Source organism: Ambystoma mexicanum, chromosome 12 (genome assembly GCF_040938575.1).
Source record: "Ambystoma mexicanum isolate Mex_15411 chromosome 12, UKY_AmexF1_1, whole genome shotgun sequence".
Classification (NCBI taxonomy): Eukaryota; Metazoa; Chordata; class Amphibia; order Caudata; family Ambystomatidae; genus Ambystoma; species Ambystoma mexicanum.
Window position 1 is genome coordinate 1,096,552,688 of NC_090936.1, and position 12,636 is coordinate 1,096,565,323.

Below are 12,636 nucleotides of genomic sequence, written 5' to 3' on the forward strand. Positions count from 1 at the left end.
GGCAAGTACAGCCACCCTGCTGGGCGATTGACAGCTATGCTGGAATGAAAGGGAGAGAACTGTATAAAAGGCGAGTCTTTTGGCATGGAAGGCAGAGTCGACCACTGGACGAAGGAACTGGAGAACTTGAAGAGGATGCCTGCTGCAACTCCTGGACCGTTGGTTTGCCCGGTGTAACGCTGAAACACCAAGTTTGCATCGACAGAGAAGCCCCTGCAAGGATGACTTCTCCCCTAGAGTTGGTGGGACCAATCCACTCCAAAGTAAGCCACCTGGACATCCATCTCGGAGCTGGTTGCATTCCCACAGAGTTGCTGCTGGAAACCGTAGAGCCAGGGAGAGGAACACCAGTTTGTGTGCATTGTTTTTAAGTTAGCCAAGAGCTAGAGGAAGATACTCCGGACTCCCACAAAGCAGGACTGACAGAGCCTGAGCCCCCTCAGAGCATGGGAGCCCAGAAGCAAGGAAATTCCATCTCCACAGCCAGAACAGCTGTGTTTCTATTTGCGGTAGACGCAATTTTGCCGGTTGCAGGTTTTGACCGTCTCTGTGCACTGCAGGAGTCAACCGACGTCCTCCCTCTTGTACACAGGACTGATGTCCAGGAACAGGAGTCATCTGCTGCATCTTTTCTTCATTTTAAAGGTGCTGCACAAAGTCTGAGAGAACTTACCTCTTGCTGTAGAGTTGCTTGCATCTTCTACTACTCACAAGTCTAACAGCTTGAGGGCCTACATTGATTGATCCTCTTCTTCAAAGACTTCTGAAAGATTGTGCAAAGACTTTTCTACTTACCTTCAAATAGTGCTTCAGCCCATATAGACTCTTGCCTATTGACTTTGGTTTAGCCCGTTTTAACTGAATGACTCTTATTGGGGGGGTCTGAAAGTATTTGCCTGCTTAAGAAATATTTGTGGTATCTTGTTTGCTCTAATAATCTTTTCCCTTTTTGCTTGCTCTTAACTAAATCTGAATGGCAACAGTAATACATTAATGTCAACAGCACCCTAGCAATTGAAGTCACCTGTGGGTGTAGATCTCTGCTGTATGCCATCCCAAATGGGTATTTACTGATTCTGAACCTAAGAGTGTATACATTTGAAGTACATTTGTGTGGTGTTTTACAGTGCTCCCTTCTGAAGAAGGCGTATATTAACTGACTGGTAAATAAATTAATAATTGCTTCACAAAGAAACCGTGTGTGTAAGAGACTGCTTGAATACTTGTCACTGAACCTCTATGCAACTCGCCTACAGCTCACATTGACCCCTCTTCAGATCAGCCCGGCTACTTGTCCACACTACCAACCTGTGTAGTACAGACTTATACCAAAGGTTAGGTTACTACTGCCAGGTGGTCTGGGTTATTGTAGTGCACCCTAAAGGTACTGCATACAATCCTGCCTAACACCTGTATATACCGATTTAATTGTACAGCTTATATTACCCCTCTTAAGATGAGCCTGGCTACTCAATCACACGAATACCAAGAGATAAGTCTTGTAAAGTCTAACACCAGTGGGACTCTACAAATTCTTACCCAACAACTGGTTGGGTAAGATTATCTTTGTGATAAATCTTCTGGACCTGTGTCAACCCCAGAACATTTTGCTTGGACTCAGCGAGTACTTTTCCTTTTCCCTAGGTGAGTGGGAACATTTCCCCCCACCCCATCAACTAGTCTTTTATTCCTTTTATGGGTGACCTTTCTATTTATATCCATAATGTCTGTATGAATGTATAGTTCCCTATAACCTTTGGGCTTAGGCTGGGTTGCCCCTTTGGGCTTCCCTTTGTAATTTCTCCTATCTCTTGGGTGAACTACTGTTCCCAGGAAGTAAAGTGGGATTCCCATCCCGTTTACATTTTATAAAGTGAGCCAGAAGACCCAACTTTATGGGTCTCCTTTCCCATTTACCTGTCAACATTTTTACAAATGCAAGTTAACTTGAATGGCTCGTGGCAGGAACTACTTTTAGTCATTACTCGCAGGCTGTCAAATCAGCCACGGTAATGCACAGGAGGGTAACTATTTTGCTAGAATGGACACCATTCTGCTAGCATGGTGCACTCCTTTTTTGCCATTTTTCGTTTGCTTGTTGTTTCTTGGGCCGCCTTCTGCTGTCCTAGGTGGGAAAGATCCTTGCTGCAAGTTTGGTCTTTGGTTATAATCCTTTGTATTCCCAGCCAAGGCTCCAGAATGTCTGTCAAGGAGAGAAGTGAGTGAGGAGTCCAAAACTCTGCAGCCCTTTGTTTTTCACCTTGGCTGAAATGAACCCGTTCCTAGCGGGAAGCTGGCTGTCCCAATTGGACAGACAGCCACCCCTTTCTGTAAACTGCAGGCAGAGTTTACAGAAGTTATGCTGCAGTTGCTGATAAATAGTATGATCCTGGAAGCGGCTGACAAGTGAGAAAGTGTTGTAATTGCATAGTGGTAATTGCATAGTGACAACCTTTTCTAGGATTGTCAGCCACAAGAGATCCGCAATAGGGCGATTATTACAAAGTACATTATAGTCCAGTGTTGATTTTTCTTTAGCAGAGGGGTAAGGTAAGATTTCTTTTAACTATAATGGTACATATCCTTAAGTTAATGAGACATTCACCAGAGTCCGGATGAATCCACCCCAAGTGCAAATGCATGTTTTGCAAGATAAGCAGGTACAGGGTCATACGAAAAGTTGGTAGGTTTCAAATTGCCCATCAACTTAGTCACAGTTTTCAGGTTGACTGGCGAAAAATCAAATTTAGGTTCAGGTAGATGGTTATCTGGGAATGGTGTATTAACACTTGTGTTGAGTTGCGAGCTCCTAAATTGGGAGTCTATGGTCTTCGTAATCCACTCCATTTTCACATGAAAAAAAGCATTCAAATCAATGGCCATTTTTTGGGATGGCTGCAAACTGGAATTTCTACACGAGGGATTGGTAAAATTCCTCATTACTTTGAACAGAGCTTGAGGTTGGTTATCAGCCAAATTAATGTCCTTGAAGACATAGGGATTTGGCGTTAATAACTTCATCCCTATATGCTCTCAAGGTAGACTTAGCTTCTTCACGTCAGTGGTGTTCCTAGTCTTAAACCATTTTTTTCTGTTTTCCGGTATGTTCCTATAAGAATTTTCAAATTATTATTATACCAATGATTATTCTTTTTAGGAGATTTCCTAACTATTTTACAGGGAGCAATGGCATCACAATTGGACTGTATCTTATTTGACGTAGAAATCCTCACATCACATCTCTGGTTGTGTACCAGTTAAATCCCATAGTTAATTACTGGAAATATGATCAAGGTCTTTTTCATTCATTCATGTTTATTTTTATATAAGACTCGATCAATAGCCATGGTGAAACAGACCACAAAGGGATCAGACCAGCTGACCTACATTTCCTGAGTGATTTAAACGTACACCTCTGGATAATATAGCATCCAGGCATTGACCACTTATGCATGTTAGTTGGTTAGACAATAAGCAGAGCTTGTGAGATCAATAATTTGGCGGTCTGTTTCTCCAGGCTCATTGCACCATATATTGAGGTTTCCCAGAATAATCCATTTTGAGTGACAGTGCCGCTGATCCCAGATAGGCGTCCAAGGCATTCAAAAAAAAGACCAGCCGCCCCAGGTCTATAACACAAGATAAAATGACATGAATTAGTAGGTAGATGGCATGTACAAGCCAGGATTTGGGATGAAGAGTCCCAGTCCAAGAAGTGAGGGTTATGTAGCTCTAGAGTGGTTTTAGCCAAAATGGCCACGCAGTCTTCTTTCTATGTCTCTCTATTATGCCCCTTGCTCTGAAAGGCATCAGGGACTAACAGATGAAAAATAGATGTGGAGGTGTTAAGCAAAGTTTGAGTGCAGTACTCTCTGGGAACACAACAAGCAACTATGACTACAGGTATAGGAAACCCAACCTTTGGTATAAGCTTGTACTACACAGTTTTGGTAGCGTTTTGAGCAGCCATGCTTATCTCAAGAGTGGAAATGTGAGCTGTAGTGGAGTTACACAAAGATTCACAGTTACAGGTATTCAAATAAACTCTTACACTCAAGGTTTCTTGCATAAACAATTATTAATTTATCAGTCAATTATAAAGCCTGGGGGCATGGCTACGAGAGCCATGTAGGAGGACGCGTTTCAGCGGAGCTCCCGAGATCCTGAACAGATCCGGGCAAATTAGTGCGGTGTGACTGCTTATTGAACACCGACGATACGCATGCCGGCGTGTGAAAGTGCTACCTATGCACTGTGAACTTTTGGAGGACATAGTAGCTACGGCGGCGAAGATTGGAGAAGAAAAGTCGAGAGACGTTGAGGACAAAGGGCGACTCAAAATGGCCGACATAGGCCCGAGACGGAATAGAAAAGAGTAGCGGGAAGACCTAATGAGGCCAGCGTGCAGTGCGCCCACTCATCATTCGAAAGACCTGCACATCCCCAGAACCATGTCAAGTAAGGCAGTGCGACCCAAGGCGAAACAGCCCACGCTGGACGACTTCAAGACGTCTCCGGGCCCGGACGCCACCAAGAATAAAGATGCATCGGCCGTGGGTGGCGCGACGCCTTCGAGCTCTAATCAAGAAATCCTGGCGGCGATTGCGGACCCGAGAGCAGCTTGGGAGTCGAAATTAGAACTGGCTGTCTCCGAATTAAAAACGGCATTGGACCTCAAAGTTGGGGAGGTCCAGGATGACGTCAATCTGCTGAGACAGGACGTTAGGGTTCTGGCAGAGCGCACAGAGTCCCTGGAAAAAGAAGTTGGCCCGAATACGGCGGACTGCGCCACCCACAAGGCAAAACTGCACGCCCTAATTCAAAGGGTGGGCAACTTGGAAAGTAGAGCGGAGGAGGCGGAAGGACGAGCCCGTCGCAACAATATCCGCATTGTGGGCCTACCGGAGGGGACGGAGGGCCGCGACCCTACTGACTTTGTTGAGACCATGTTACTGCAGGAGATACCCGGAGGGGCCTTATCCCAAGGCTTCGCAGTGGAAAGAGCGCATAGAGCCTTAACGAGGAGGCCGCCTCCCGGAAACCCGCCTAGACCCATCATTGCCAAATTTCTTAACTACCGCGATCGGGAAAAAATATTGGAACATTTTCGAAAGGGAGGCACGATCAAGAGAGGAGCAGCAAACATCACGGCGTATCCGGATTACACTCTAGCTGTGCAGCGGAGCCGCATGAACTTTGGGACTGTGAAACGGAGGCTGAGGGAGGCAGGTTATAAATATATGTTGCTTTATCCCGCAAAACTGAAGGTTATACAGGCGCATAAAACTTTATTTTTCGAGACCCCAGAGGACGCCATGGAGTGGCTCGACACACAGGGATGCCCCCAGGAATCGGCGGACCGGCCCAAGAAGGACTCGGAGGAGCTGCGGAAGGCGTAAATTGGCGTCGCAAGATGGCGCGACTCATGGACTTTGAGACTTGATTATAGTCGGTTTGGAACCTTCGGTATGGAAGGTCAGTTGGTTGTACTGTTTGTCGCAAACACTGGGATTATTACCGAACGGGAGCCCCATGAGGCGATACTCTTTCCCCACAATAGTTTAGGTTAGGTGGCCATTAGGGCGACCTCACCCTACTGGGCTCCGGGCACTGATCGGTGATTGCGGAACTAGATGTGGGGGTGCCTGAGCTCTGTTGTTGAAGCTGGGCAACAGTTGGGGTGTGTGATGTTGGGGGGAGGGCGGGTGAGGGAGGGGAGAGGGAGTTGGGGTTTGGTTGTGTGTGGAGTTAGTTGGGGAAGGAGCTTATTCGCGGAGTGGCTGCAGTGGGACGCCTTCTGTGTCATGCGAACTGCTGGAGGTTCCTGCAAATGGGGTGGGAAGACACATAACTGCCATGGGAGACCTTAAGATTGCCACCTGGAACGTCCGCGGACTCAATAATTACCTGAAAAGAAATAAAGTCATGTTGTATCTTAAACGACAGAAGATCGACATTGCCCTGCTACAAGAAACGCACCTGACCCAACATAAACTAGACCTTGTAAAGAAAAAAATGGGATGGCACGGTGGTGGGCTCCCTGTACTCGGCCTATGCCAGGGGTGTGCTGATCTGGGTGGCCCCGCATGTCCCACTCAGAATTGTACGAGAGGAAGTAGATACGGAGGGTAGGCTGGCAATATTAAGGGCACTGATTGAGAACAGAGGACTGAGTATTATTAATACATATGCCCCCAACCAGAATACTGCTATATACTTCAGGACTTTATGTACACGCCTGGGCCCGTGCGCAGAGGAACCGATTATCTGGGGGGGGGGGACTTCAACTGTGTTCTTGACCCCAAGATAGATAGGTCCGAGTACTATTAGACGATTTTAGACTAGAAGATGTCTGGAGATTGAAACACCCCACCGCATTGCAGTACTCTCATTATTCGGCCCCTCAACAGTTGCATACGAGACTAGACTATCTCTTTGCCACGCCAGAAGTGGCGATAGCAACTACTCAGATTGAATACAGAGCGAGGGTCCTGTCGGACCATTCGCCCTTGGTGATGGCCTGGCTATATGGCCGCCCAAGAGGGCGGATACCAACATGGCGCCTTCAGGCGGAGGCGCTTAGAGACCCGGTCTTCAGAGAGGATATTAGAGAGGCGATTATACAGTACTTTGAGGAGAACACGGGCAGTGTAGATTCGGCTAGCACACTTTGGGAGGCCTTCAAGGTGGTATTGAGGGGCGACGCTATTTCCAAATCAAAGGGCCTGCAAGGGGGGGTTCTAGCTGAGCTAGAGAAAGTGGAGAAAGAATTGGAGCGTGAATGTACCAGAGCGGGGGGGGGGGGACACAGACCTAGTACTTGAATTACAGCAACAATGTCCGGAGCTTTGGGAGCGGCTTTGTTGCCTCAACTACAGGAAATACGTGGAGAGGCAGCATGCAGGCGGTGACAAAACTGGTCGCCTACTGGCATGGCTTTACAAGAGGGAAACCCCTAGGGCCCCAATCATGATGATAGAAAAGGAAAATGGGGAGGAGGCTCACACTCAGGAAGAGGTTAACGCTGCTTTCTTAGATTATTATAAAGCGCTGTATGAGGACAAAGAGGAAGACAATCTGGATAAGATCAGGGATACACTGGAAGATATGGAATTGCCTAGAATTAGTGCAGAGGAAAGGGAGGAGTTAGATGGTCCCATTACGCTAGATGAACTGGAAGAGGTGGTGAAACGGCTGCCTACTTGCAAGACCCCGGGCACTGATGGACTCCCGAGTGAGTTCTATAAAACATAGCGCTGAGATACTCCCCCCTATGCTGGAGATGTATAACGAATCATTTGAGGAAGGCCGATTGCCGGACACGCTCCGAGAGGCGCTGATCGTGCCGCTTCCCAAGCCTAACAAGCCGAGACAACACTGTGGGTCGTACAGACCGCTGTCGATGTTGAACCAAGACAGTAAGATCTTGACAGCGGTCCTGGCAGACAGGCTACGCAAGGTCATCGGCAGACTGATACACTCGGATCAGACAGGTTATGTTCCTGGCAGGAATATAACCCATAATCATAGGCGGCTCCACCGGGAGATCGAAGAAGGGAACAGAAGGGATGAGGAAATGGCAGTGATTTCCTTAGACGCAGTCAAGGCATTTATCGGTGAGGTGGCCGTGGCTGTTCGCGGTCCTGGGGGAATACGGGTTCAGGCCAGGCTATATCAGATGGGCGAGGCTGCTGTATAGCCAGCCAACGGCTAGGGTGCGCACGGGATCGGTGATATCCGATAAGTGGCGCCTTGGTAGGGGTACTAGGCAGGGATGTCCTTGGTCCCCGATGTTATACATATTGGCCCTGGAACCCTTAGCGGTATATCTCAGACAGCAATATGACCTGGTGGGCATCGAGGTGGGAGGAGAGAGCCACTTGATATCCCTATATGCCGATGACTTGCTGCTGTACCTAAAATACCCGGAGGAGAACCTCCAGTATGTTTTGGAGGTCATGCAGAAGTATGCCGAATTGTCCGGCATAGCGGTTAATCCCGGCAAGTCGAGCATGTTCCCCCTAGGGTATTATGCGAGGGTCCCCACGGAACGCTTGCCGGTATTGCCCGTGCCTTGGGCAACCAAGTCCTTCCGTTACCTCGGAATAGACATATATCATACTGTGGTAAACGAACATCTGCACAATACTGCAGTCGCTGTGGATAAAATCCGTGCGTCCATGCGTTTTTGGGAGAAGCTGCCGCTGGCAATGATGGGGCGGGGGGCGTTGCTTAAAATGGTTGTCCTGCCTAGACTGTTGCATTTCTTCAACAACATACCATACTTAATACCTAGGAGGTTCTTTACCAAACTCGACAGTATGTGTAGGGACTTCCTATGGCACGGCACTCGCAACGGAGTGGCACTGTGGAAGCTGCAAAACTTTCATGATAAAGGAGGGATCAAATTACCGCATTTTGAGGCCTATTATGTAGCGAGCCAATTGCAATATGTTACACAGTGGCTCTCTGATGAGGAATCTCCCGAGTCTAGGTTGGTTGGGACAGATTGCGCCCGTTTTATTTGAAGGAGATCATCTGGGTCCCTAGACAGGACTTAAATGTTCGCCCTGGCATGCTGTTACTTGGGTGGAGAATGTGGCGCAGAGCATGTCGGCTACTGGAAAGCCTGGACCCGTGTTCGCCACAAGTGCCACTGGTCGCCTTGACTGCGGGGGATAGCCAACTTAGGAAAATGATCAGAATATACTGGGAATCGGTTGGGTTGGCCACGTTAGGAGATATATGGCAAGATGGGGCCATCAAGGATTTTGCAGACCTAAAAGAGGAGACTGGGTTACATGGGGGCCAACACGTTACATATCTCAGGTTGGTACAGATTATCCGAAAATCTTGGCCTGAGACGGTGTTAGCAGAGGATCCGGACGCCCTGATTGACACGATATATGATATATCAGAGGGCGGACACGAGATTTCCAGATTGTATGAGGTGGTGATGTCCCGGGTGGGAAAGGACCTGATGGATTTGAGACTAGATTGGGAAACGGAGGTAGGGACTCAGATGACTGATGGGATGTGGGAACGGGCTATGGGATATCATAAAAAAGTGTCCAGAAATGCTAGATTACAGCAAATCCAACTATATATCACGCACAGAGCGTACATGACCCCCAAAAGGATAGCTAAGTTTGCGAACACAGGCAGACAAGCATGTCCGAAATGTAACGAGGAGGACGCGGACATGACGCATATGTTCTGGTCCTGCCCAGTAATCGAAGTCTTCTGGGGAGAAGTGTCACAGAAGTTAGCAGACAAAGGGGTCCCGATAAGCATTGACACGGCCTGGGCTTGCCTCCTAGGGGGGTTCCCCAGACCGAAGAACACCAGACATCTGGGGAAACTGAGAGACCTAGCGTATATACTCGCTAAGAGGAGGATAGCCATGAACTGGAAGCAACGCTACAAACCCAGGATAGAGATGTGGTGGAGGGATCTGCAAAAATGGGCGGAAGCTGAAACCATGGTCTGGCAAGAAGCATGCAGTAAATGCGGGGAGGAGGATGTAGGCAACCTAGTAGCCTGGAGGTTGTTAGTTACTGGTCTGTTTGGGGTGCAGGGGGAACCTACTGCCTCGGAGGAGGATGACACCCGGCCACTCCAGGTCGATACAGAACTACCCTGTTGATAAGCTCTTGGGAGGGAGGGGGGGGAGTGCAGTGTTGTGTTTTTTTTAATTGTCAATTGTCCTATTGTACATAATGCCACAAGTTTGTTTTGTACTGTTCTCATTTAAAATTAAATAAAAATATATTTAAAAAAAAAAAATTAAAGCCTTCTTCAGAAGGGAGCAATATACTAGTAACACACAAATACACCTCAATACTGTACACCGAGTTTCTGAATCAAACAAGAACCTTTTGGGACGGCCCACAGACACAACCTACACCCACAGGTGACCAGTAACAAGGGTGCTGGGGACATTAATATCTTACTGTTGGCAATCAGAACACTCTTAAAAAGTTGGCAAAGGTTATTAGAACACAAGAAAATACAAATATTCATAAGCAGGCCAAATACTTTCAGATGGCAATTAGTAGAGTCATTCAATTCAATAGGCTAAGCAAAGTCAAAAGGCAAAAGTCTTTGTGTATAGGATGCAGCACTTCAGGTAAGTAACTGGAAAAGTCTTTGCACAAGTTCTTAGGAGTCTGATGAAAAGAAGAATCAAATGTAGGGACATAAACTGATTAGACTTGTGAAAGTTTCAAGCACTTCTACAGTAATAGGTAAGTTCTTAGACTTACTCTATAGTACCTTGGTAAAGAAGAACATATGCAGCTGATGATCTCTGTTGTGCAGCTCTGCAGTTCTCACTGTTCCTGGGCCTCAGTTGTGGGACAAGAGGTAGGACGTTTGGGGGGGGGGGGGGTGGTCGACTCCTGCACTGCACTGGACTGTCAAAACTGGCAACCGGCAAACTTCACTTTTCGTGGCCGTTTCGCGTTTCAGCTCCTTGAGGTACAGCAAATAGCAACAAGCATGGTTGCTGGCTGTCAAGGTGGACTTGCGTGGCTTCTGGCAGTCCAGCACTCAGCTTGGGGGGGGGTGGTCGGGGGGGGATTGGTTAGGCTCGGTCAGTCCTGCTTCTTGCGAGTCCGGAGGATCTTCCAAAAACTTTAGGCCAGCTAAAACGTAATGCACACAATCTGGTGTTCCTCTCCCTGGCTATTCGGTTTCCTGCAGCAACTCTGAAGAAAATCAACCAGCTCCGAGATAGAGGTCCAGGTGGCTTACTTTGGAGTCGATTGGTCCCACCATCTCAAAAGGGAGAAGTCGTCCTTGCAGGGGCTTCGCTGTCGATGCAAACTTGGCGTTTCGGCACTGCAGCAGGGCTCTTCAAGCTCTTCTTCGGTTCCCTTGTCCAGTTGTGGACTCTGCCTTCCAAGTCAAAAGACTCGCCTTTTATTCAGTTCCCTCCCATTCATTCCAGCATAGCTGTCACTCACCCAGCAGGCTGGCTGTCCTTGCCGGACAGTCAGCCAGCCAATCAGCACAGAGTATCGGAGACCCAATACAGGGAGTTTTGGGCACCTCCCTCACTTCCTGCCTTCCCCAGAAACACTGGAGCCAGAGGTGGGTTTCACTCCTGAAGCCCGCCAAAGGCGAATGAACAAAGACAACAAACCAGGTTTGGCGTGCAGAGAAACTCTAGAAGGACCTTCCCACAAAGACCTGGTGAAAAAAGAAGACCGGGCACCATTTTAGCAAAGATGGCTGTATGCCATTTTGAAAAAGATGGCTCCTGCGGTTACTTTACCGGAGCCGCGAACGGTCGTGGTAAATGCAAAACAATGTAGTTCAAAACAAAACCACTGCCACCAACCTGTCAATTCAGGAAAGGGTAACATAATATGCTACATAAGAAGCTAGACAAAGGGGATACAAGGTAACCCTTCCAGCACGCTATTGTAAGATAGTGTGTGCTGGGTCTAGAAAGTTACAATACTAAGTCAATTTCACTTTACTGCTATGGGAAACAGCAGTTGATCCCAGAGAAGGTATTTAAACCTTGGGAAATCTGGAAGACTTCCCTGTGGCACTGCACTTAAGGTGCTTTGTGACACAATTGTAAAATATGATGCCTATGGAGTTGGTCAGACTCCATAATCAAAAGAAAAACAGTGTATAAAACCACATTAAAATACGAGAGAGTGGGGAAAAAGGGCCACACACTCTAGGTTAAAAAAATCAAGTCCTCAAAATCCAGCAAAGTTGCTGGGTGTCTCTAAGGTGGAGGGAATTAACACATTTTTGAGAATTTCCCCAACAGGAGGTAAACCATGATTCAGTGTTAAATATATCCAGGTCATTAATGCGGATGAGATCACTAATGGCGACTGCGTTCTTAATAGTGGACCTGGCATTAATGAGAACAAAAGATAACGAAGGACTGTGGAAGGACTGTGGTAGTATCTATATTCATTGTCGGCTTCTCTACACCAATAAAATTAAAATGTATTTTATTTAGAGACCGCAAGGATAACGTGCTGCACGTTGTATTTTTTTAACACCAGCAGCGTTTCACAGGAATAAGACTTTCATAGTCCTGGGCAGCAGCAGTCAATACAGTGCTATGGGCACTATTCCAAGTATAAGCAATAGCTTACCGCCCAAGCCTCAGAAATGTGAAAGTAAAGGAGCGGGCCGGTACACCACCACTGACTGGCTTGACAGTCGCGCCGGCGCTATCGCGCATGGTTTGCAAGCAATACCTAAACAAACTAGTTCCTTTGCAGAGTGCTTTTTTAAAAAGAAAAAAAAAAATCAAACATAATGTTTGCTTGCAATCTGTATTGTATTCAGTAGTCAACCGAACAGGATATTTAAATCCAAGTAAGTAGCACAAATAGGCAAAAGTAAATCTGAAAGTTATAAAAATCTTCAATTCTAAAAGTATTGGCTAAAAGCTTAACACAGTACCTAAAGCCTCAATAGGATGTCAACTTTATTGAAGCAAATCGGGCATGAGATGTAAGGTTGCAAACTCTCAAAAGCTTAGGGTCATTTGTCGTCCATATATGTTAAAAAAGGAATTGGTGTTAAACCTTTAAGAAAAACAAGCATGTGTTAGTAGAGAACCTAAGAGCAAAAAGAATAGGTGATGTGTGAATCTTG

The 12,636-nt window shown here is 47.0% G+C and overlaps 1 protein-coding gene across 1 annotated transcript in view; it reads right to left on the minus strand.

Moving 5' to 3' along the window:
• The window catches only part of GDI2 (GDP dissociation inhibitor 2), a 404,570-nt gene that overhangs the window by 189,835 nt on the left and 202,099 nt on the right, over window positions 1–12,636 (minus strand). The window lies entirely within an intron of this gene.